General features: G+C 33.7%; 1 pseudogene; it reads left to right on the plus strand.

The window, feature by feature from the left end:
* Positions 1-26047, plus strand: part of LOC149263834 (DNA polymerase delta catalytic subunit-like) — a 59955-nt pseudogene that overhangs the window by 29765 nt on the left and 4143 nt on the right.

A 26047-nucleotide genomic window follows, 5' to 3' on the forward strand; every position in this document is an offset into this window, starting at 1 on the left:
TCAGGTATTTAGTTAATACAAGTAGAGGGTGTCCTGCATGTGGTTTCCTTGCTTATAGTAGTGCACAATTGAGAGTAACTATTATTTCAGTTTGGTGCTTTAGAAAGCTACTAGGGTTCATCTTTTTGATGTGGAAAAATCTATGAGGTTGCATGATTCCATGCCTACTCTCCTTGTAAGAAACTGTCTAGTTTTCTTATAATAAGAATGCCTGGTTAGGTTGCTTCATATTGAAATTCATGATGTTACCTGATTTCATGTTGCCATTGTAGCAAAGAAGATCAGAAACTTTGTTCACATTGCAAAGGAAGAGAAGCAGAATTGTATCAGAAAATAGTTGCAAATTGTAAGCTGGTATTCTAATACCATTACTCTTTATTTGGAGAATTTAAAGTAGGCCTTGTGTCTATTGTTCTCACCTAGATTTTCTATCATATGACACTAATATTTGATCAATGTCAATGAGGGAATTAGAAATTCTCTTTGGTAAACTATGGACACAATGTCAACGGTGCCAAGGCTCTCTACACCAAGATGTTCTTTGCACAAGGTTTTTGAATGCTATATTTCAAGTATTGCATTTTCATAACATGATTTAAATTTACATTATGGATGTATTTTGTAACATTTGTGTGAGAATGTATTTGTTTTTAATTAATAGGATTCTTTTTTTTTATTTTTACAATTACCATCTCTTTTATAATTACATTGATGTCCTATCCTTATTTCAGTCGTGACTGCCCAATATTTTATCGTAGGAAGAAAGCTCAGAAAGACCTAACTGAAGCAAAGGTGCAACTAGAGCACTGGCAGTTTTGAGGATGCTGCCTGTGTAGCTTGTAATTTTTTGTATTATCAAATATTTTTGTTTTCCTGAATTTTATCTGGTGTATGCTTCTCTGATTTAATGGACCAGGGAATTTATTTGGTCCCTGAATCAGGATGAGCATGGTTTATTTATTGTACAGTAATTGTCAAGTCATTGTTATTTAATGTTAACCAATTCGATATATCTTTTCTCCTTGCAAACGAGATGGAGAAAAAGTCAAAATGGATACATACTTCCCAAGGCAGACCCTATAAATGCAATGTGCACGCATATCCCAAATTTTAGGAGAGCACACACTATAACACATAGATCTGCAGGCTTACATATGTATATCCAGACATGCATATAGTTGAATGGTTGGATGGATGGATAGGTAGATAGAGATGGATACATAGATAGATTGGCAGGAGCAAATCCGAGCCAGAGAAGGATGCAAAAGGATAGGCACTACGCACAAAGAAGCCATCATATTTCTCCCTCTTTCAACAATTTATGCTAATTTGAAAACTTTACTGGTCATTGCATGATTGCACCCGTCAAATGAATAATCCGATGATGATTTGACAATTATACCACAAAATTAAAGGGTATATATTAGAAAGGCCCTTGGAACATTTCTCCCCATCCTCAAAGCAAATTCAGAGTCCCGTATGTCATCTTCATGATACTAATTAGAATGCTTAGATGACCAGCCTTAGCAATCACAATCCACAATGATCATGAATAGAACTGAACCAACCATCTATTGATTTTCATATCAATATTTTTCTGGCTGTTATATTGGATATAAAGTTCCTTGTGATGCTCTGTTCAACAAAAGTCATGCTACCACTCATATCTTTGGGCATTTTCTAATGAAGTGTGCTACTTGAAGTATACATTTTTGACTTTCAACTTCTTGTGCAGAAGAACATGGCCTTACCTATAGTTCCATTTTAACTTTTACAAAGCTGTCTATTCACATTTATTAGGAGGATTTTGGTTAACACCTTTAGTAGAAATCAAACTTGTTGCATTTTTTACATAATGGCATGCATAAATCAACTAGGGTTGTGTGAAATTATAATTATATTAACCTTAAGGTGAAAGAATTTTGTGGACCAAGAAAGGTTAGACTAATTGTTTTCAGTACAGATGATAAAGTTTGCGTGATGGTCATATAGCCTTTAGGGTGTACTTTAGTCACACACATTTATAAAGTAAGTTGTACCACACTGGTACTTTGCTGCTATGTCCCAGTACCCTTTTGGAAGGAAAGACAGTAAGGACGAAAGGAGGGTCATCGACAAGCAACAACGGGAACCACCAAAAAGCTCTCGAATACGTAAACTCCATTCCAGAACCGTTCCGTGAGAAGAGTGAAGATAGAAAGACTAGCCAAGAAAACCAGCACTCAAGGCATTGCGTTGCAGAACAAGGAGATCTTCTCCTACAATGGGGCCAAAACAAGAGGCCTCGTGGTTATAGAGCAGAATACAAAAGTGTGGTTGAAGAATCTTCAGGCTAAGAAAATTATTCGGATCAATAGACATAATGGAAGGCATGACCAATAGACATTCAAAATGATTTTATTTTTATTTTTTTAATAATTTTTTATATTGTCTCTAGAGAGACAATAGTTTGAATTATGGACATTTATTTTTTTTTAAATAATTTTCTATATTGTCTCTAGAGAGACAATAGTTTGAATTATGGACATTTATTTTTTTTTAAATAATTTTTTTATTGTCTCTAGAGAGACAATAGTTTGAATTATGGACATTTATTTATTTTAAAATAATTTTTTATATTGTCTCTAGAGAGACAATAGTTTGAATTATGGACATTTATTTTTTTTAAATAATTTCTTTATTGTCTCTAGAGAGACAATAGTTTGAATTATGGACATTTATTTTTTTTAAATAATTTTTTTTATTGTCTCTAGAGAGACAATAGTTTGAATTATGGACATTTATTTATTTTTAAATAATTTTTTATATTGTCTCTAGAGAGACAATAGTTTGAATTGTGGAATTGTCTCTAAAATGGCAAAAATGTAATTGTCTCTAAAGAGACACAGATGAAATTGTCTCTAGAGAGACAAATCAAATTGTCTTTATAGAGACAATAATAATATGTGTTCTATATTGTCTTTATAGAGACAAATTTTTGAGACATTATATTTTGAGACACTTGCTTAGAGAAAATATTTAAGACAATACACAAGTTTCATTTTGTCTTAAGTTAAGACAATTGACTCAAATATTGTCTTAAATATTGTCTTAAAACCCCCTACATGTAGTAGTGTACCAAGGAATGATAGCCATATATAACCAGTATAATACTCATGAGATAACAAGGAGAAATAACCTCATATTAATGATGCAAAATCCAACTTGTACGGGACTACCATGTTCCACGTGCCCGTAGACATGGATGAGCCAAATCTCTCTTTAGCTAGTCATTCCCGCGCCATATTAAAAGAATGAATGTGGTATCTCATAAAACATACCAATCAAAAGCCATCTAGGGCTTCTGGAGGAAAACCACCTTGACCCATCAAATAGTGATTCCACCTCACGGTCATACATCACAAAAACATCATCAGATTGGTCTCTACCCAAGCCTTCCAGGGCTCCAGAGCATTTGTTCCAACCAAGACTTCCAGGACTAGTAACTCAACCCACACTTGTCGCCAGTCTTCCAGAGCATTTGTTTAACCAGGGCTTCTAGGAATAGTAATTCAACCCACCAAGGAATTCTAGAGCGTTTGTCCAACCAAGGCTTCCAGGACTAGTAACTCAACCCAAGTTGTTACAAGGCTTCCAGGAACTAGTAACTCCACCCAAGCTAAAGGAAACATGAGAACCAACAAGAAAAACAAAGAAATGAACCCACAACACCGTGACTTTCCAGGAAAGGGAAAGGCTAGGCAAATCCACTGTCAATCTAAGCAATCCTCCATGCTAGTGACATAGCATGACCAATAAACCACATGCATATACCATGCATGCCAAAACTAGTGAGGAAAACATACATGCAACTTGTTACTTGCAAGAAAATCCCCTTGTAGTTGTTGATACCAATGTCCTCTTGCGCTTTCTTGATCTTCCTTTTCCTTCTTGCTCCAAAACTCCAAGTATGACACGGCCTTCGAGAGTGCTCCAAGAAAACTCTAACTGTCCAAGGGTATGAGAGAGAGAGAATAGAGAGACAAATTCAAAACTGAATTGACCAAGCTTGCTCACTGATCCTCAGAAGCCTTTTTATCAATGAGGCCTCTATTTTCTTCATTTTCCATTATTTTCCTTCATTTTCCTCCTCACATGAAACCTGTTACCTTTCAACTTGATTTTCTCCTAATTTTCATTATTTTCATAAATAAAATGCCAATAAATGCCTCATGCCTTTCCAAAGCCTTTATCACTTCCTTTGCCAATTTCCTTAGCCATAATAAGTTGAAGTGACACCCCACTAGGATTTTTTTTCCCACCATTCACCTTGGAATATGTGTCCCATAACCATGGTCTTATATGTTTTTACATGGATTTTTAACCAAGGCTATTACACACTCCAGATCCACTCCTTGGAATACTCACTGCCTATGAGATGAGGAGTTCTTAGGGAAAATATGCAGCCAAAGAATCAACCTTCAAAGTAGAAAATAAGTGCAAGGATGAACATGATGACACATGTTGTGAATCAAATGAAGAAGAAGCTTATTTTGTGAGGAAGCTCAAGCGAGGATCAGACAATTATAAAGGTAATTTTCCCATTAAATTTTTTAATTATGGAAAAGTTGGTCATTATATATCAAAGTGCTGAAAAGAAGAAAAAGTATTATGATCCTAAAGAAAAGTTAAGTGTAGAAAGATAGAAATAAGGCTAAGAAGAGAATATTCTATGCTCAATATGAGAGCTCTTCAAAAATTGAAACTAGACAATCCTCAGATGAGGACAAAGATGATGAGAGCCCTAAGGAATTCATGTTAATGGCCATTGAAAATCTGCAAGTCGAGGCCATTAACTCTAATGAAGAAGGATAAATCAAACTTAAAGGAGAATTAATAGGTTCTATTAAAGAAATAGAAAGTTTAAGGAAGAAAAACCAAACCCAAAAGGAGTCTTTATTAAAGGATAAGGTTAAGGTTGTTGAGCCATTGCTACTGCAATTAAAAGAAAGTAAGAAAATACAATATTACTTGAACCAACAGTTGATTAAAAATGCTCAAGTATGTGAGCAGTTGGAAGGAGAAATTGTGTTATTGAGGAAGGAGCATGAGAAGGATAAAACACAACTGAACTTCAATCAGAAATTTAGCAAAGGGAAAAAAAATTTCAATGAAATTATGGAGGCTCAATGCATTTGCAAAGATCAAATTGGTCTTGGTTTTGATGGTGAGTCCAGTGCAACAACTGAAATAAAGGGTAAAAGGACAATTACCTTTGTTCCCCCAGAAAAAGAAGGTCCCACATGATAGCTGAAAGACATTTGTTCCCCCAGAAAAAGAAGGTCCCACATGATAGCTGAAATACAATACTTAGTTACAGTAAAATTAGCAGCAACAACAAAAGGAGAATTTTTTCCATGCAAATTGATTTGCTCAAAATTATGCTCAGTGTATAAGGCAATCGCCCAAGTACAATGATGTCTTCTGAGGATATTGTTTCATGTGCACAATTATGGCCATAAAGATGCAAACTACATAGTTAATATATCATACAGATAACTCAAATCCAAGAGAAGAATTCAATAGAGAAGAAGCGGACCCAGGTGTAATAATTCCTTTGTTCCCTTGAATTATCAAGTGCAATGTTTTAAATGCCAAAATTTTGGGCATATAGTAGTTAATTGCAGGCTTGAAGAAAAGAAGACAAAGTCGGCTATTGAACAAATTGGACAGAAGCCCAAATTATGGAAAGAAAAAGAAAAATAAGAGTAATGTGATATTGCACTATATGCACATAATGGTGGGATCCATTGGTATGTGGAAAATGGATGTTATAGGCACATGACAGGAGACAAAAGCAATTTTCTCACTTGGAAGCCAGTTGACAAAGGTAATGTTACTTTTGGTAACAATGCTCCAGGAAAAATAATTGCAAAAGGAATGGTCAATCTCTCAAATGGAAAAGGAAAAGCTAAGAATGTTTTGTATGTTCTTGGGCTAAAACATAATCTATTGAGTGTTCCTCAGATGTGTGATCAAGGCTATGATGTTGTTTTGAAAGCTAAAAAATTTCAAATCAAGTCCACAGGAACAGGTGAAATAATTTTTGAGAATGTAAGAATATACAATAAAGTCTCTGTACTCAAAGAAAGGACAGAACATTGATGCTTATCAAAGACAGATGAGAGCTAGTTGTGGCACAAAAGCCTTGGACATATGAACTTTGACCAGATTGTCAAGATTAACAAGAAAAATGTAGTCAAGGACTTGCTCAGGCTTTCAACACCAGAGAAAATTATTTACAAATCTTGTCAACTAGGAAAGCAAGCTCGAGTTCCTTTCAAGGAAAAGGAAAACTCTTCAGCAAACCCATTGTAACTGGTGCACGTGGATTTGTGTGGACCATCCAGAACAAAGTAAACCACTTGTAAACTATATTGCATGATAATAACACACTAATGACTGATGACTTCAGTAGGATGATGTGGGTTTCCTTTCTCAAAGAGAAAACTGAGGCTTTTGAAAAGTTTAAAGAATTCAAAGTTGTGGTTGGGAATGAAACCAACTACAAAATCAAAAGCACCAGGTGAGACAATGGAAACGATTTCACTTCAAAGGCATTTGATGAATTATGTAATACAAATGGCATCAAAAGGAATTTTACATGATAAAAGAGACTCCCCAACAAGTGTCAAATAGATAAATAGGTCAGTGTAGTAGTTGGCCAAAGAAATGATGAAAAAAAAGAATTTCCAACAAAGGTTTTAGGTAGAGGAAATTCATAAAATAGTGGTCATACTCAACAAATCTCATTTTCAACCCAACAATGAAAAGAATCCTTATGAGTTGTGTTGTGGTAGACAAGGAAGATTCAAACACTTCAAAAGTTTTGGCAGAAAATGTCACATTAAAAAAATGATGAGAAACTTGGGAAATTTGATGCCAGAGTAGATGAAATTATTTTTTTGGGTTATTCAAATAACAACAAGGGTTACATATGTTACAATAAATTCAACAAGAGAATAATTGATTTTGTAGATGTGAAATAAAATGAGCATGATGATCAAGAATTGCAACAACTCGAAAAATCCAACATTTATTACTCAGTAAGCATTGGTGATGAGAATGATGAGGAACCTAAAGAACAAATACATGAAGAACCCCCTATTCCTAAATCCAAATATCTCCCAAGGTTTGTACAAAAACACTGCCCGAATAATCAAATAGTTGGTGAATTATATTCTAGAGTGAAGATAAGAAGGAGGTTGCATAATTACCTCACACATGCACATGTTGAATTGTTGTGTGTGGATGAACCAAGTAATATTGTTCAAGCCAATCAATATCAATATTGGCTAAAGGCCATGAATGAAGAATTGGACCACATAGAGAAAAATAAGACTTGGGAACTTTTTCCAAAACCTGCAAACAAGAATGTCATTGCCACAAAGTGGGTTTCCAAAAATAAGTTAAATGACTGTGGAAAAGTGGTAAGGAACAAGGCCAGATTAGTATGCAAAGGCTATGATCAAGTAGAAGGGTTGGATTTTGATGATAATTTTTCTCCTATTTCCATATTAGAAGAAGTAAGAATGTTTTTGGCATATGCTTGTTTCAAGAAATTCAAAATCTAGCAAATTCATGTCAAATATTCTTTTATTAATGGAGAGCTACATGAAGACGTTTACATAGAGCATCCAAAAGGATTTTAGCTGACAGAAAAACCATATTATGTAGGAAAACTTAAGAAGGATTTGTATGGTATCAAGGAAGCCCCTAGATGTCGGTATTCCAATCTAGAAAACTACCTGATCAAGTATGGATTTAAAAGAAGAGTAGCTTACATCAATTTATATTTCAAAGAAAAGGATGGAAAACTCATTGTGGTGGTAGTATATGTGATGAATCATCTTTTCAAGTAATTCAAATTTGTTGAACAGTGAATTTGCAGTTGATATGAAGGAAAAATTCGATATGTCCATGCTTGGAGAGCTATCATATCACTTTGGATTGCAGATAGTGCAGACCCCTAAAGGCATTTTTATTTCTCAAGGCAATTATCTCAAGGAAGTGCTAAAGAAATTTGGCATGGAAGAGTGCTCTTTAGTGAGAACTCCAATGGTGATAGGTTGCAAGCTTAGTAAGATGCATGAATCTCCAAAAGTGGATCAAACCTTATAAAAATCCACCATTGGTAGCATTCTATATTTAACAGCTTCAAGGCTAGACATCATGTTAGATTTTGCAATAGTTGGAATATTTGAAGTAGCTCCTAGAAAAATTCATCTCCTTGCAGCCAAAAGAATTCTCAGATATCTCATAGCAACAATGGACTATGGATTGCAATACCCAAGAGGTAATGGTTTTTCATTTACTATTTATATTAATGTTGATTTGGTAGGTGATATAGATGATCAAAAGAGCACAAGTTGTGGTCCTTTATTTCTTGGAGAAATTCGAGTTTCATGGTTGAGCAAGAAGAAATATTCCATCTCCTTATCTATAGCTGAAGTAGAATATATTGCAGCAACTTCTCGTTGTACTCAACTTTTGTGGATGAAACAAACTTTACAAGATGTACAAGTGTTTTATGATCAGTCGATCCCCATTATTTGTGACAAGACAAGTGAAGTCAACATGTAAAATAATCCAGAGTTTCACTCTAAGACCAAGCATATCCCCATCAAGTATCATTTCTTGAGAGAAAGTTGTAGCTCAAATTGTGAAACTAGAGTATGTAACTACCAAAGAGAAAGTTGATTATATCTTCACTAAGCCGCTTATTAGAGAACAATTTCAGTATTTGAGGCAAAGATTTGGAGTCATTCCTTTTGCCTCCCTTAACTAGCTCCTCCTCCAAGAGGAAGCAAGGAAATGGGTATATGTTTCAGCATATTAAAGTGAAGTTTCCACGTCCACAAGGATCAACATGACAAAGGAATATTTATTGACCAAAGAATCATGGTGACAGCGCGATCATGTTGGTATCTTTTCCATATAGTTAAATCAAACAAAATGACAACTAAGGGAGAGATATATGGAAGGAGAAATCTAAATTAGGAGAAATCTATCAAGCACAACAACAATTCACAGTAGCAAAAGTTTATCTCAGGGGAGAAACACTCATGTTTTGGTAATTGTGTTCCTCAAAGAGAAAGTGGTGTTTTGTTTTATTTGGGTGTTGCCATCAATGCCAAAGGGGGATAATATTGGAAATATGTCATCATTGATGTCAACAGGTGTTAGCAGGTGGTAGCAAGAGGCACAGGTGCCAAATATGGAGTACGTTCCACACGCAAGAAGCAAGATTCAAGTGCAAAGAATAGTAGAGAATTTGAAGCCATTTTTTATGAAATATATGGGATCAAAGGCCAGATCATACCTACTCAATTGGAAAATAATCTTAAATATATTTCCAACAATATAAGGAAGTCTAAAAATGGCCTCCTGGATTAAAAGTTAGAGCTACTCAAAGCTCTATGACTCTAAGTCCAAAATAACATAGTTAGTAGAGGTTTTAGAGGACCTTTGGCGCGCAACCAAAGTTGGCACAACAACCAAGACTGGCGAAGCCTCTAAACAAGAGCTTTAGGAAAATGTGGGACTAGCAGGTTGGCAGGTAGGTGGAGCCCACCCAGAAATGAAATCTCGGAAATCTAGAATGTAACAAAGGATGTGGAGCCAGGCCACGTGGAGACATTCCGACGACACTTGAAGTTAGCCCTTTGGAGAGTGGTAATGATCACGATAGGTGGTTTTGTGCATATTTGATTGCATAAGATCAATGATGGAGATCTACCCGAATGCCACCCCTCCCAAAACCACAATCCACTCAGGAGTGGTGTCGAGGGTAATTTTTTGAACCCAGTTGTTTTTTTCAAAAAAAAAAAAGGAAACGGTCACAAAGAAATATCCCAAAGGATCTTTCCTATCTCCTCCAAGAGGATAGGTGGTAGCTCATGATTGGATCGACAGATAGTAGAGGATGACATCATCACCAACCAATAAGAGGTGGATGCGTGGCATGTATATATGGTGTTTTTGGCTACCCAAGTGGGTTGTTTCTGGGTGACACGTGTCACCAATCTAGAGGTTCTAGGTTCCCCTAATGACATCAACATGAAGTCATACTAGAGGGGTCATCCTGAAGGGACCAGCCCAGAAGATTGGTGGAAGTGCTGGGTTATAGAGTACTAGACACAGTGGTAGTGGACAAAGCGATAACTAATGAATAGAGGGTCGGGAAGACCCTACCAGACAACTCATCATGAATCCTGGAATCCTGTAACTCTTAAAGAATTGAATTAGAAAAGAGCTGGGAGTCGGGAGTCGGAAGTTGTTAACAAAGGAAAAAAGGCCCCGACACGATTTAAAAGTTCTTAGTGCCCAAACTTAAGTTGGTGGTCATGGAGATCAGTTTGATGGCTAAGAAGAAGGAAAAGGAGTCAGTGAAGGGGGCTTAAGCCCAAATTAGGTGGAACTGGCAGTTTAGTAGTAAATTTGGCAATTATTCCAACTTAACTACAGCTAAAGGTAGAAAAAGCACTGTTGGAACCTGTAAAAGTTCATATTAGCTAAAAATTATAGAAAAATTGTTTTTAATTTGCAAAGAATAGTTGTTGAGTTCATATTACTTGGAGAACAAGTCGTGACTAATCTAAATGGGAAAAAGGAAAAAAATTAAAGGCACGTGCATAGATATAACACATGATGCATGCCAAAATTATTTATAAGAAGGCTTGTATAAACAGTTTGAGACAAATATTACGAGAGTTTGTATGTACAATTGTGGGTGACGTGAAGATGCTAGTGTTTACACAGAATCAAAGATTTTTTTATTTTTTATTTAATTTTATTTTTTTCTGAAGTAGTGATAAAGATTTAGTTGTTTTTGAAAGCAGAGAAGGAAGTCTTTGATCTTAGTGGGAAAATGGATTGAAGATGGAACAATGAGTGTCAAAGAAAGTTGTAGCTTATTGATCAAGGGTTGGTTCTCCTTCCAGTGAGTGTTGGAGAACAGGTGGGGTTGTAGCTCCATTTAGTTGTAGTTGATAAACTAGGAAGTTCTAGCTTCCTCTTGGTTGTAGCCAAAACATGGTATTACAAGTTGTAGCTTGCCCTATTAATAAAATGGAGAAGGAGTTAGTGAAATTATTTGTTCCTTGAATATTCCATTGATTGCTAAAGTTGTTGTTTATCATATTTATTGCTAAAAGTGTTTTTATTGTCTTATTGTTCTTACACAAAGTAAAAAGAAACTTTGAATTGGTAAAATTGCTACAATATAGATTCATCCCCCCTCTCAGTATTGTCTTGGTTTCCAACAAAAAATTGCAGAGATCATTTGGGGTTGGTAGTAGACAAGGAGAATGTATTTAAAAGAAAAAAACATATGTCAAAATAATTACTCCAACACATATATATACCAACATAGTGTGAACCTAGGTTAGACACCTTGGAAAAATTGATAGGTGGGACAACTATCCATCTTCTCTTAGGAATTAGTCCTAGATTCTAGGTGGATTAGGTCCAAAATAAAAAACCTAGCAGGTCCCATAACAAGTCCCACAAGCGATTTTGGACTAAGTTTAATAAAAAAAATAAGAAGTATATAAGTTATGGTACAAGTGAATAAGGTAAGAACTAATAACTTCCAAATATACAAGGTAAGTATTATTCAAATAAGAATCTGATTTAAAGTAGTAGCTCATATATATATATATATATAATTATAATTCTTGATATCCACATGGAACTCGATAACTAAACCTTAAAATAAAATTTATAGAGAAAATCTATGCCGTTTGAGTAGGATTATTCATTATTTGCACTAAATATTTATGATTAAGGTATTGGGCTAATACCCTTATTCCTATTAAGTAAGTGCAAGGAAAAGAGAAACATCAATGAAATAGAAACTTAAGCGCCAAAAAAAAATACCATAGCCATCAATCCTATAGTTTTAGATAGCCACCGTAGGATTGTATTATTAATTAAATTATATATTGGAAAAATATCCATACATTATATTTGAGCAAGGATCATAATAACAATACGACCAATTAACAATTGAGAAAATCACCGCTTGCATAACATACTTTCTCCTCAAAATAAAAAAATATAAGTGAAGGACATAAAAGCCGACAATACTGATACAGTCTGAATCAATTATACATTATATAAGTAGTAGCATGAAAAATTTAAGGATTTCTCCAAAAATAGTCTTTTTGTTCCTAGGGTTGGAACTTTAGGAACACAATTATTATCAGAGATAACATTAAGGATGTTGGCCCCATGGTCGCAAAAAGCTGCAATACAAATATAAAAGAAAAATGTATGAGAACCCAATAAGTTGAACGAGCTAAGTTCTTTGTGATAATGGCCAGAGAAGTAGCCATGAGGTTTTTGTCCCAAGACGAATCATTACGTACATATAATTAAGAAAAATAGAAGGTATTAATGATTTACTAAATGACAGTAAAGGGAACAGTGATGCTTGACATATTAAATCACTACCTGAGTTGGGTTAGTTCGATAAAGCCTCAACTTGTAACCAATATTAGGAAAAATGTTATTGAGTGATGAAAGAAGAAGCACTGAGAATGTGACGTAATTTCAAGTATACTATGCCTTGATACTCATTCAAACTTACCCTATAGCGCTAAGGGGAACCTTTCGTGATCTGGAAGTGAACCAGGAATATGAACTTTCGTGCAACCCTCACAACAAATTTCAAAGATTAGGAACCCTAAGAAAATATTTGAAAAGAATCCAAAGTTACAGAGAATATGAACAACAATGATTAAACTGTCACTGCATGGGCTGGAAGGGTAGAATTTCACCCCAAGCAAGGAATACATATATAAATGTAAATAATGGCCAAAAATTTATAGAAAGTTATGTTGGAAAGGTAGAGAATTTTAAACACAAATTCACCTAAAACACGCAAGTTACGACTCTTTTATTGATTGTAGAAAACTTGATTATTATAATGAATCCAGTGAAGGGTATTTAACCTTTCCCAACTAGTGACTCACCTAAAATATCTTGATATGCAACCACACACTATAAGTTCGACTATGAATTATCTTGACTTAACCCAACGCTCAGTTAACTGACTCTCTAAATTTAGTGAACTCCTCATGCGGGAGTAATTAGCTTATTTTAGAACTCCCCCTTAGTTATGACCGCTAAACTAAGACTAAGTAAAAACAACTCAAACATGCCTGCTGGTTTATGTCTCAACTAGGCTTACAAGATTCAAGTTTCTTCTATGAAACTCAAACACATATTTTGCTAATTAATTAGTAAATATATCAGCCAATTGATCACTAGATTTACAAGGCCTGAAGTGAACTTCTCCATTGCTGACAAGTTCTCTAATAAAGTGATATCTAGTATCAATAGGATTTCTCTTTTGATGAAACACACTATTCTTGGATAGTGCAATCGTTGAGGTGTTGTCACAATAAATTGTTGTTGATCCTTGTTGTTTCTGCTTGAGTCCATCAAATACTCTTATTAACCAGATTGCTTGACATGTTGTTGATGTTGTTGCTACATATTCTGCTTCTACTCATGAAAGTGTTACAATGCGTTGCTTCTTAGATGCCCATGAAATCACACCTGAACCAAGATGGAATACATAACTAGAAGTGCTCTTCCCATCATCCAAATTGCCTACAAAATCACTATCTATGTATCCAATCAAATCCTTCTTTTTTGTGCTTGCATACATTATGCCATAATCTCTAGTTCTTGATATGTATCTCATAATTCTTTTCCCCGCACTCCAATGTGCGTCTTTTGGAGTTTCCATAAATATAAATCAAACTCACTCATTGCATGATATCTGGTCTTGTAGTTGTGAGATACATGAGGCTGCCAACCAATCTTTTGAATAGAGTTGGATTGACATCTGATCCTTTCTCATCCTTGTTTAACTTTGTACCTGTTGCAACTGGTGTAGGGACCGGTTTACGATTTTCCATCCTGAATCTTTTCAACAAATCTTTGGCATATTTATTTTGACAATTTTTATTTTTTTTTAGGATTTCTTAACTTCTATTCTAAGAAAATATTTCATGAGATCAAGATTTGTCATATCAAATTCTTTCATCATGGCTGCTTTAAATTCATCTAACTCAAAATCACTTGTAAAAATCATGTCATCAACATATAAGCAAACAATCAAAATATGTCCATGCTCATTTACCTTTGTGTACAAGGTAGGCTCAATATTGCTTCTGCGAAATCCATTCTTAATCATGTAGTTGTCGATTCTACTATACCAAGCTCTAGGCGCTTGCTTCAATCCATAGAGCGCTTTCTTCAACTTGTAAAATTTATCTTCATTACCTTCAACTTCATAACCTCAAAGTTGTTGCACATAAATTTCTTCTTCTAGAATTCCATTCAAGAAGGTTGATTTCAAATCCATCTGATATACTTTCCACTTGTTCTGTGCTGCTGCGGCTAGAACTTCTCTTACAGTATCCAATCTGGCTACCAGAGAAAACGTTTCTCCAAAGTATCTTCCTGGTTGCTACGATAATCCTTTTGCTACAAGTCTTGCTTTAAATCTACCAATTTCAACTTTGTCATGTACACCCACTTCACACCAATGAGATTTTGGTCCTTCGATAAATAAATCAAATCCCATGTATCATTTTTTTCAATAGATTCAATTTCTTCATCCGTGGCTTGCACCCAATTTTCATCTTTCATTTCTTCTTCAAACAAAGAAGGTTGGAATGACAACAATGCAAAATTTGAAATACCATCCAAATCATCATAAATATATTTCAGACCTCTCATATTTCTCTTATCATTGCTTGATTCATCACCTGATTGATTGCTGGGAGAATCTTAATCTGTTGATCTCCTTGACGATCCATGTTGCTTTCAAAATCTTGAATTCCTTGTTGGTGTGTCTCTATTTGGTGTCTTCACTTGTGATTCTTACTACTCCTTTTCTGCTACATTATCTTCTTCCATCAGTGGCACTTGTGCATCAATTGTTTTGTCTACAATCCCATTCCATGACTCTTGTTCTTTGAAAACAACATCTCTACTAATTATGGTCTTCTTGGTGACAAGGTTATACAATTTGTAATATTTTGATTGTTCCCTATAATTAGTAAATATGCATTTTTCACTTTTATTTTCCAATTTGCCTCTTCGTTCTTTAGGCACATGTGCATAAGATACACATCCAAATAATCTGAGATGAGATACAATGCAAGACATACCTAACTATGCTTTTTCTAGTACTTTGTTCATCACACTCTTTGTAGGAGATATGTTGATCACATAAATAACACATGCAACTTCTTCTGTCTAATACTCATTAGACAATTTTCTACCTTTCAACATGCTTCTTGCCATGTTCATAATTGTCATGTTCTTTCGCTCTGCTACATCATTCTGCTGCAGTGTGTACTTGGTGGTAAACTTTATTTTGATTCCATGTTGTTTGCATTAATTATGGAATGCCTGTGAATCATATTCTCCACCACGATCTGACCTCAATACCTTGATCCATCCATCACTTTGGTTCTCTGGCAAGACTTTGAATTCTTTAAACCTAAAACTTCTGCTTCAAGAAGTAAACCCAAGTATTTCCGCTATAGTCATCAATGAAAGTGAGGAAGTAGCTACTTCCACCAATTGAATGTTTCCTTATAGGTCCACACAAGTATGTATGCACTAGCTCAAGAGGTTGCTTTGCTTGGTATGTAACTCCCTTTGGAAAACTTTCATGTGTTGCTTTCCCAAGAATCTGCAATACTCACAAGTACTAGCAGGTTCTTTGATGGGAGGTAATCCTTTGACCATTTGTTTCTACTGCAACAATCTTAAACCAGAAAAGTGCAAGTATCCAAATCGAAAGTTCCATAACCAATAATCATTATAACATGCAACTGTAAAAGCACTGACTTGATCACTATAATTGATAATTAGAGGAAAGATTTTGTTCCTTGTCATCTGCACCTTCGCTATCATCTGCTTGCTTGGGGGCTTTTCATATATAACACATTCTTGACTTTGAAAGATAACTATGTATCATTTCTGTGTCAATTGACCAATGCTTATCAAATTATGTTTGATACTAGGAACATAATATACCTTTGAGATTTTCCTCGGCTCCCCCTACTTGGTCATAATGTTGACCACTCATTTTCCATCTACATTCGTTGTCTTGTCAATATCCAACTTTACCTCTATCTTCACAGAGTGATCCAAATTCTTGTTGCATGTCATGTGGTTACTGCAACCACTATCTAATAGCCATACACTATCAGAAGGTTCACGCATGGTATGGCAAGCTAGGAACATGGAATTAGTACTCTATGTAGTGACATGAGCTCTTTGATTCCCTTGATCAAATATCTTCTTCCTACAATCCCGAACATAGTGACCAAATTTATTGCAATAATAACATCTCACCTTTGATTTGTCAAATCTTTGATTATTGCTGAAGTTTCTGTAGTTGCTTCCAATTTCATGTTCATGCTCTTCTCTGTCATCTCTCTGACCACCATATCTTCTTCATCATCCTCTACCTCTCGATCTAATTCTACTTTGACCTTTCTTTCTTGAAATAGAAACCTGCTTTTGAAAGCGGCCTTTAAAGTGGAATCCTTATTTCTCTCTATCCTTGCCTCATGTGATAGAAGTGATCCCATCAACTCATCAACTGTCAATGATGCCACAGCCTTGGCTTCTTCTACGGTTGTTACCACAACATCAAATTTGGTAGACAAAGATTTGAGGACATTCTCAACCACTGTTTAGTCTTTAATTTCTTCACCATAATTTTTTCACTGATTTACGACAGTTATGACCTTATTCATGAAAGAATCAATGTCCCCTGTCTCCTTCATCTGCAAACTTTCAAAATCTCTCCTAGTATTTTGCAACTTAACAATATTGACTTTGGCCATACCTTTATAGTTTGTTGCCAAAGTATTCCATGCTTCCTTTGCTGAAGACGTGATTATAATCTTCTAGAACATTGGTCGGTCCACTATTTGTTGAATAAGCTGCAACGCTTGTGCATTCTTCTTCTTGTCTTTCTTCCATTGTTCCCTCTCTACATTAGTGAGAGCTTGTTCTGCTGCGTCATCCTTAGGTTCTAAAAACTTAAACTAAACATAATCCCAAACATCATGACCCTGCAAAGTGGTTGCCATTTTAATAGCCTACACATCATAATCTTTCCCTATAATCAATGGAAACTAAGGCTGGAAATTTGAGAAAACTATCTTTCTTCAAAAAAATTCTCTTAAAAAAAACTTTAAATTTTTTTTTTTATAAACTTGGAAAACTCTTAAATTTTTATTTTTATTTTTTAATTAATTAAAAAAACCTTTAATTTGTTTTTTTCCAAAAATATAAAACACAATGCTCTTTTAAAAAAACACACTTTTAAAAATTATTTTAATACACCCTTTATAAAACTTCAAAAAATTACTCACGCTCATATATAAAACTTTAATTGAAAAAACACTCTTCAAAGTCTCTCGTATGTTATATGAGCCTCTCATATATAAACGTAGGGATATTGTCTTCACAGTGAAAAAAATATATATATACTCCACGTGCTTTCGAAACAAGATAAGTTCACCTTGACGCGAATTTCACTCTTCGAAATTTGTGTTATTTACGGCGCTCATCCCCGGCCTGGAAATTGACGTCTTGTATTTTAAGTTTCACCGTATTTTATGGTTGGTTGAGTTTACAAATACCAGAATTTACTAATCCTGAAAATGATTTATTTATTTATTATTTATGAGATAATTTAATGACCTATTTACTAGCATTGGATTTTATTCTCTTGCAAAACAACTTTAGAATTTACGAGGGTTCAAAGACCACTTTCGCCTTTAGAATTTACTAGGCTCTAAATACCACTTTTACCTTTAGAATTTACCACTGTCCATTTAGTCCACTTACCACTTTCGCCTTTAGGATTTACCAGGGTCGAGTTTAGAATTTACCAGAGTCCAATTACCACTTTCGCCTTTAAAATTTGCCATGGTCCAGTTACCACTTTCGCCTTTCACATCTACCCATATGTGGTTTGATGAATTATGTGTTTTATGGTCTTACATTTTCTTCTGTGATTGCTCTTTCTTTCTAATTGGGCAAAGCAATAACATACTTGCAATCTTTTAATTTACTCTACTTCACTGTTGAATTTGTTTTTACCTTATTGCAGTGTTGAGTGTTGAATTTGTTAGCCTGTGAATATGGCATGCTTAAAAACTGCTAGACAGGTATCAGCCTATGAGGTATGTACTCTTTATTTACTTATGCCATTAGTTTATTGTAAAACCTAAAAAATACTTACAAGTTATGTAAAATTTGATATGGTATACAACCCTTGGGAAATTTTGAAGTAAATTAAGGCGTGGTTGCTTTTGATTTTGTTTTTATCCTACTACAGTGTTGAATTTGTTAGCCTCTGAATATGCCATGCTTTCTGGTTCAAAACTACTAGACTGGTGGTATCAGCCTATGAGGTATGTACTCTTTATGTACTTATGTCATTAGTTTATTGTAAAACTTATAAAATACTTAAAGTTATGTAAAATTTGATATGGTATACAACCCCTCACGAAACTTTGAAGTAAATTAAGGCATGGTTGCTTTTGAATTTGTTTTTACCCGAAGTAAATTAAGGGGTGGTTGCTTTTGAATTTGTTTTTACTCTACTGCAGTGTTGAGTTTGTTAGCCTCTGAATATGGCATTCTTTCTCGTTCAAAACTGCTAGACTGGTGGCATCAACCTATGAGGTATGTACACTTTATTTATTGTAGTCCATAAGGGAATTTTGAAGTAAATTAAGGCGTGGTTGCTTTATTTACTTATGTAGTTAGTTATTGTAAACCCTGAAAAATACTTACAAGTTATATGCACATTTTGATATGGTATATAGCCCTTCAAGAAATTTTGAAGTAAATTAAGACGTGATTTCTTCCAACCAGCTTAGGGAGTCCCTAAAGAAATTTTAATATAAATTAAGGCGTATTTTCTTCTAACCAGCTTGGGGAGTAGCTCAAACTCAGGTTGGTAGCGATAAACCCTCAAATTCAAGAAAAAAAAGTGTGTATTTTATTTTTTGTATTCTAATCTATTATGTGTTTTATGGTCTTATGTATTTGGTATTTTGAATTTTCAAAATTGCACTGGATAAGAGGTTTAATGTTATTTGGTAGTTTTGTGGAATGGGAAGTTGAAGATTTTGAATTTACAGGGGCTGAAATTTATAGGGGCGTGACTTCAAAATTGAAATTTGAAACCATTCATTAGCATTCATCATCTTATAATGCGATTTGAAATTTCTATCTGAAAGCTTATCCTTTCTATGACGTCAAAATTAAAACCATTCATTATCATTCATCATCTTATAACGTAATCTTAAATTCCTATCTGAAAGCTTATCATTTATGTGATTTTAAGATTATGAAAACATTCTGCAAGAAGATTAAGTTATTTATTAACAGATAAAATTATATTAGGAAAATTTAGAACTGTAATCTTATAAGGGAGCTGAAAAAAATTCTATCCTAAAGCTTGTGGTTTCTGTGACTTTAAGATTTTGAAAACCTTGGCCATGAATATTAATTTTATTTATTAACTCATAAAATTGTATTTATAAAATTTAAAATTGCAAATGTCATTTCAAATTTTCATGTCCGGTTTTAAATAGTTTGAAATGAATATAAATTTATTTTATGATTAGATGTGATGGTATAACTTTACATGATTATGGATTTGCATGTGAAGGCCATTGAGGTTGTTGAATTGAATTATATATAATAGTTAAATTTTATTTAATGGTTTCTTTTGTTTTAAATGCAATTGTTAATACCTTGTTTTTTAAAATTTAATATTTTTTTAACAAATGTTTTTTTAGGCAATGGGTTTAACAATGTTTATGCTTTTTTAGATAATAAATAAATATCCATTATTAGAAAGTATTAACTTGGCCAATTTGTATGATTTAATGAACTTTGATTTTCATATGTATTTTTATATAGGTGATTACAAATCTACAAATGTCACAAAAGAGAAAACTACAAGCTACAATTGGGGAAATGTATGGATGGACAAAAGGGAAAACTTTCAAGACTCAAAAAAATTTAGAAACATGTGAAAGAAACCCATAATGCTGATGTGGAACAACAATTACATGAAATTTTTGGAAGTTCTTCTGATCGTGATCTAGATGAAGAAACAAATGAAGTTGAAGAAGAAGTTGCTAATAATTCAAAAATGAAAGTGCAAACAAAAAGACACTCTCTTATGGAATGGTTAGATAAGTTTCTTTGGTTGAATTATGTGAGGTTTGATGATAAAATAGCTATGAAGTGTAGTTATTGTGAGAAGTATAAGATGAATGGACCATGGGGTTTAGGTAATGGTTGCAAAACATTACAACATGATGCTCTTGTTACTCATGAAAAATCATTGGTGCATAAATATGCGCAGGCAAAATGGATAAATTCTCTAGAGGGAAAGATGAAATCAATTCCAGATCATATTAGACAGCTTGAAGATGTCAATAAGGAAAGAGTGATTTCTACAATGAAAGTAGCATATTTCCTCTGTCAAGAAGATTTATCTCTTTCAAAGTATGAGAAACTTTGCAAATTTCTAATGGATGCAAAAACTCCATATATGCCAAAGTCTCAAAAGTACTCTTCATACACAAATCGTAAGTCTGCAAATGATTTTATATATTGCATATCAAAACATCTTGAATAGATTCAGATAAAAAATATGATGGAAAGCCCTTTCTTCTCATTAATGGTTGATGAAAGCACTGATCGAACCTTAGAGCAACACCTTGTTGTTTATGCAACATATTTAGACTCAAAGGGTCTTGGTCCACCTATCTCACAGTTTATGAAGCTCAATGATGTAGTGGATGGAAAAGGGAAAACAATATATGATAGTGTCAATCAATTAATAAATGTTAGAGGCCTTCAATATAAAGATTTGATAGTTGTTTCTACAGATGGAGCTTCAACAATGTTTGGACATGAAAATAGTCTTGTTTCATTTTTGAAAAAGAACAATCCAAACCTTATTACAGTTCATTGTGTGGCTCATCGTGAGTCTTTAGCAGCAACAGACGCTTCTAAGAAAATCCGCGAGTTATTATATGTTGAAAAAATTGCAAACAAAGTGTATTCATGGGTTCAAAACTGCCCAAAAAGAAATAATGAACTTAATGATTTGCTTAGAGTCATGCAAATTGATGTTCTTGATGTTCTACAAATACATTCAGTGAGATGGTTATCGAGAGGGGAAGTTATTATAAGGCTTGTGAAGCTTATGCCAACAATTTTAACTTTGTGGAAAAATGAAAAAAAAAACTTCATCATGGCATGATAAGGCACGGATATATTCTATCCAATATTGTTTACATATGCTTGTTGATGTTTTAGGGGAATTGAACAAGTTGAATATGACTTTTCAAGAAGAAAATGTAGACATTACAACTATTGGGTTGGCTCTTGAAGTAACTATAAGTACATTCTCTAGATGGTTTTTGAGAAAAGAGACATTTGCAGAAGACACAATTTATCTTTCAAAATTTTTAAGTGATTCTCAAAATGGATACATTGATATTAAAAATGAAGGGATATTGGTAGATAGACATGAATTACGATACATCTGTATCTAAGCCATGGATATTGAATGCAATGAAGCAAGGAAAAATCTATGAAACCTTGTATTGAAGGTACACAAGAGAGTTGTCAACAACTCACAAAAGGTTATATAGAGACTCTCATAGACTCTTTAAATGAAATATTTCCATACCGTCATCTTTTTAATGCAGCAAAATTATTCAGCCCTTGCTATTATCCAGAAGAGCGTCGTAATCGTGAGAAAAATTCAAAACGTTGGCTTTTAAAGCTTTTTCAACATTTGCAACATACCATATCAAGTGATGTTGGATGTGTAGCTTTATTTGATGCTAAAGCTTGTAAAAGAGAGTTGCACCCTTTTGTTGATTCATTAAATCTTGCTTGTGAGTGTTTTTCTATGAAAGAAGCATGGAAAGTCTTTCGTAACACAAAACAATGGCACAAAACTTATCCTAATATGATGAAATTATGGCAAGCTGTGCTCACTATTCCTACAAGTACAGTAGATTGTGAAAGGGGATTTTCTAAGCAAAACATCATCAAGGACATCAGAAAATCAAGGCTAGGGTTGGATACATTGGATGCTTTAATGAGAATATCTTTGAATGGACCTGAATCATCTAATGTTGATTGGCATGCAGTATATGAGGTATGGACTGATACAAAGTCAAGAAGGATTCTTGAGCTTTGAAATTTCTTCTAGGTTATGTTAAGATATCCCTATTGAAAAGTTATTTGTAGTTTCTCTAGAAAGATTGACTTTAAGTGAAGTATAATTGTGATCTATTATTAAAAACTTTTTTGTATTTTCTCTAACAAGTTTGAATTTCAATGAAATACACTATAGTTTGGAAAAATTCCACTAAATGTTTTATTTATACTACATTTTCATGGTTTTCATTGTTTAAATAGTCTCACTATAAATTTGGACTATAAATATGATAGACTACAATTCCACTATTTTTACCCACGTACAATGATGCATGGTGTCATTGAATTTCTTTATTTTGTTTGTTGACTTCTATAATGCTAGATTTGTTTGAGTATGGTAGTGAGGTGCAAAACAATAAATGACTTCTGCTAAAATCCACATGATTGATTGAAAACTAACTGTTGTGTTGTATTTTTATTTTTATTTAATTAAGTTAAAAAATGAAAGCCAAATATTTGTTTTCTATTTTTATTGAGACATCTTATTTTTTGGATCTGGAAATTATAATAAAAATAGTTTGAAAACTAACTAGTGTCAGTTGTATTTTTATTTTTATTTACTTAAGTTAAAAAAATGAAAAACAAATATTTCTTTTTAATTTTAGTCAAACTGATCTTATTTTTTTGGATCTAGAAATTGTAATAAAACTAGAATTCGAGTCTGTTAGTGAAGGGAGATTGAAAATTTTCATATATAATATACGTATAGACCAGAATATGTTAAAAATAATGTTTCCGGGTTGATAAATGTTTTAACATTTTGTCCTCTATACATTGTTTCAGCTGTGTTTTTAATGGTACAAGTACATAAAATATTATAGAAGAATGAAAAATGTGTGTGATTATATAAAATAATTACAGAAGAAAGAAAAATGTGGTGTGATTTGAATGAGTTTTCTGAGACTTTTTAGAAGAATGAAAAAGGTTTGTGATTAGAATTTTCTGAGCCTTTCTAGAAAAATGAAAAAGGTTAGTGATTATAATTTTCCCTTCCTTATTTCAAAGTTTATGAGGAAAATCACTTCAATCTGGTTTGTACATGCATGAGAATAATTTATGAATTGAACTTTAGTCTTGGTCTGTGTAAAAAAATCCTAAATTAATGTTCTAGCATCATTTGGGATAATCCAATTGTCAACCCAAAGATAAATTTACGAGAAGTATTTGTAATTGTTCAATCCTCTTGCTTTAATGATGAAAAATTATAGTTGAATGGTTAACTAAAAGTCCACACTGTCCATATTTACCTTCAAGTTTTCTGCTGCTTGAAGATTGTCCAGATTTGGGATCACCTGTTGATATAATTGTCCAGATTGGGGATCATGTGTTGATATTTCAGCCATTTTTTTTTGTTAGAGATGGATATAAATATGTGAAGTCTGAAATTTTTCAATTATAAGCACAACTTTGGTAATTTGGTTTAAAGAATGTTGTGTTAAGCATGAATAAATGCTAGTAGCTATTACTTTTAGTAAATTACCATAATTTCACTATATTTTCAACATCTTACAGTGTAAGATGATTAGTATTACTCACATTGGAGGCTTGGATGACCATGCTCACATTGCGGATGTTGTACACTGCTCACTAGCATCTATGTGAAAACTATATGATTCTACTTTGAAGCTTTATGAACCAACATAGAATTATTTATTGATTATTACATAGAAGAGTTCAATGCGGGAAGATCCAACGCTACTATTTCAGTTTATTAATATGAAAGGTGGTTTATTGGTGTAAAACGTAAAGTGAAAGGCATGTAAAATGTAAAAACGTCATGAAATTTTCATTTGACGGGCAAAGGGAATTTGAAATTCCAGGCCTGCTCACCACCGATCGTATAAAAATAGCTCAATTAACTTGATATTTCACAGAATTGTAGTTAAACGAAATTTGCTTGGTTTTTTCACTAATTAAGTGCGAAATTTACGTACTTTTTAATAGTTCTATAAATTTGTAACATAATTGTTCAAAAAATTCATCGACTTTCTTCTTTTGGCTCTCTTCTCATTGGATCTGCAAGCACCATAAATTTTGTGATCTTTCCGTAGCCCCGATACCAATTTGTTGGAAAAGCAGAGAAACTTAAACACAAATTCACCCAAAACACATGAGTTGCGGTTCTTCTATTGATCACAAAACTTGATTATTACAATAAACCCGATGAATGGTATTTAACCTTTTCCAACTAGCGACTCGCCTAAAATATGTTGACAAGCAACCACACAACTTGACATGCAACCACACACTATAAGTTTGACTATGAATTATCTCGACCTAACTCAAAACTCACTTAACTAACTCTCTGACTTTAACCAACTCCTCATGCGAGAGTAATAAGCTTATTTTAACAAGGTATTCAATGTTTAAATAAATGTTAGCCTGATAGAGTTACTCCAACATGGTCATAACAAAGGGGTTTTTTGTCACGTTTCTAGCCTCTATGCAGTTACCGAGGAACAATAAAGAGTTACAGAGAAGAACCTTTTGAAAAAAATAAATAAATGATGAAACTGTTTACAAAGAGCTCGCTTTGAAGGGAGATGGAGAATGTGCGAGCCGCTAAGGTATGATAGGGTAAGTATTTAAAAGAAAAGATTGCCTGCAAAAACATTGCTTCTTTTTTATTCATTACGAAAAGAAAAAGGTACAATTTTTTATTGTGGGAGATTTGAATTTGTCCCGAGTCTAGTACGTCAGTTAGGAGTTTTTTTATCATCTCATTCACCTTGTTAGAGGGTTTATAATTCTTTAATTTATTGATGTAGACTTTTATAATTCTCGCTGTAAGTGCATAAATAATATGGGCATCCATGTATCATTCATGCTTACATCAATAAAAAAATGTTGATTGTCTATAATCTGTAAAATTTACAGGAAAAATATGCCTATATATTAATTTGCTAGAGTCTTATTTCTGCCTTCTATAAAATATGTGAGGCTGCTTACAGATTTCCTTGAATTTGTATTTTCTTCTACTCATGTTGAAACACTGAAAGGCGGTCCAGTTGTGTTAGAGAAGTGTTAATTGTATTTATAATCTAACAGCCAGACAATTCTTCAATTATAATGTGTCCTGTCTCTAGCGTTAGTTCTCTTTTTGATAATTTATCAGCGCAATTGTTGTATTCTCTGTAGATATGTTGGAATTGGATATTGTGGCAATGATCTTTGATCTCTCTCTTCCTATGTTTCTAGGTAGCCAAATTCTATACCTCTAGCTTTGCTGCACCTGAAATCCAATCTACAACGCATTTTGAATCGCCCAGGGTCATGATATTTCTTATGTTACTATGCTTTGCAATAGTCATAAGGGTCCAAGCAGTAATGAGCTCTTCTTTGCTATTAGTGCTAGGACCAATACCAATTTTATACTTAGTAGATTTGTAATTAGAAAGTTTTATCAACCCTCCTCCTCCACACATTTTCTTGGGAACCCCATCGAAAAATCCAATCAGAACATTTGATGGGATCTCAGGAAAATGTCGAATTCTAATCTTCTTAAAGGGGAATTCATGGATATAGTCTCTGAAGTGAGCAGTTATCTTAAAAGAGAGAGAAAGCAGGCTAGGTTTATCATCTTGGAAGATGATCATATTCCTGAGGAGCCAAATACCCAAGGGAACAAAAAATGGGAGTGTACAAGATGTTTTGATTTCTTGCTCCAAAAGTGGAGCCCATCTTCAAATGT

This window comes from Pinus tabuliformis, chromosome 6 (assembly GCF_031772625.1).
Source record: "Pinus tabuliformis cultivar Carrire ecotype Pingquan chromosome 6, CPIR1, whole genome shotgun sequence".
Lineage (NCBI taxonomy): Eukaryota > Viridiplantae > Streptophyta > Pinopsida > Pinales > Pinaceae > Pinus > Pinus tabuliformis.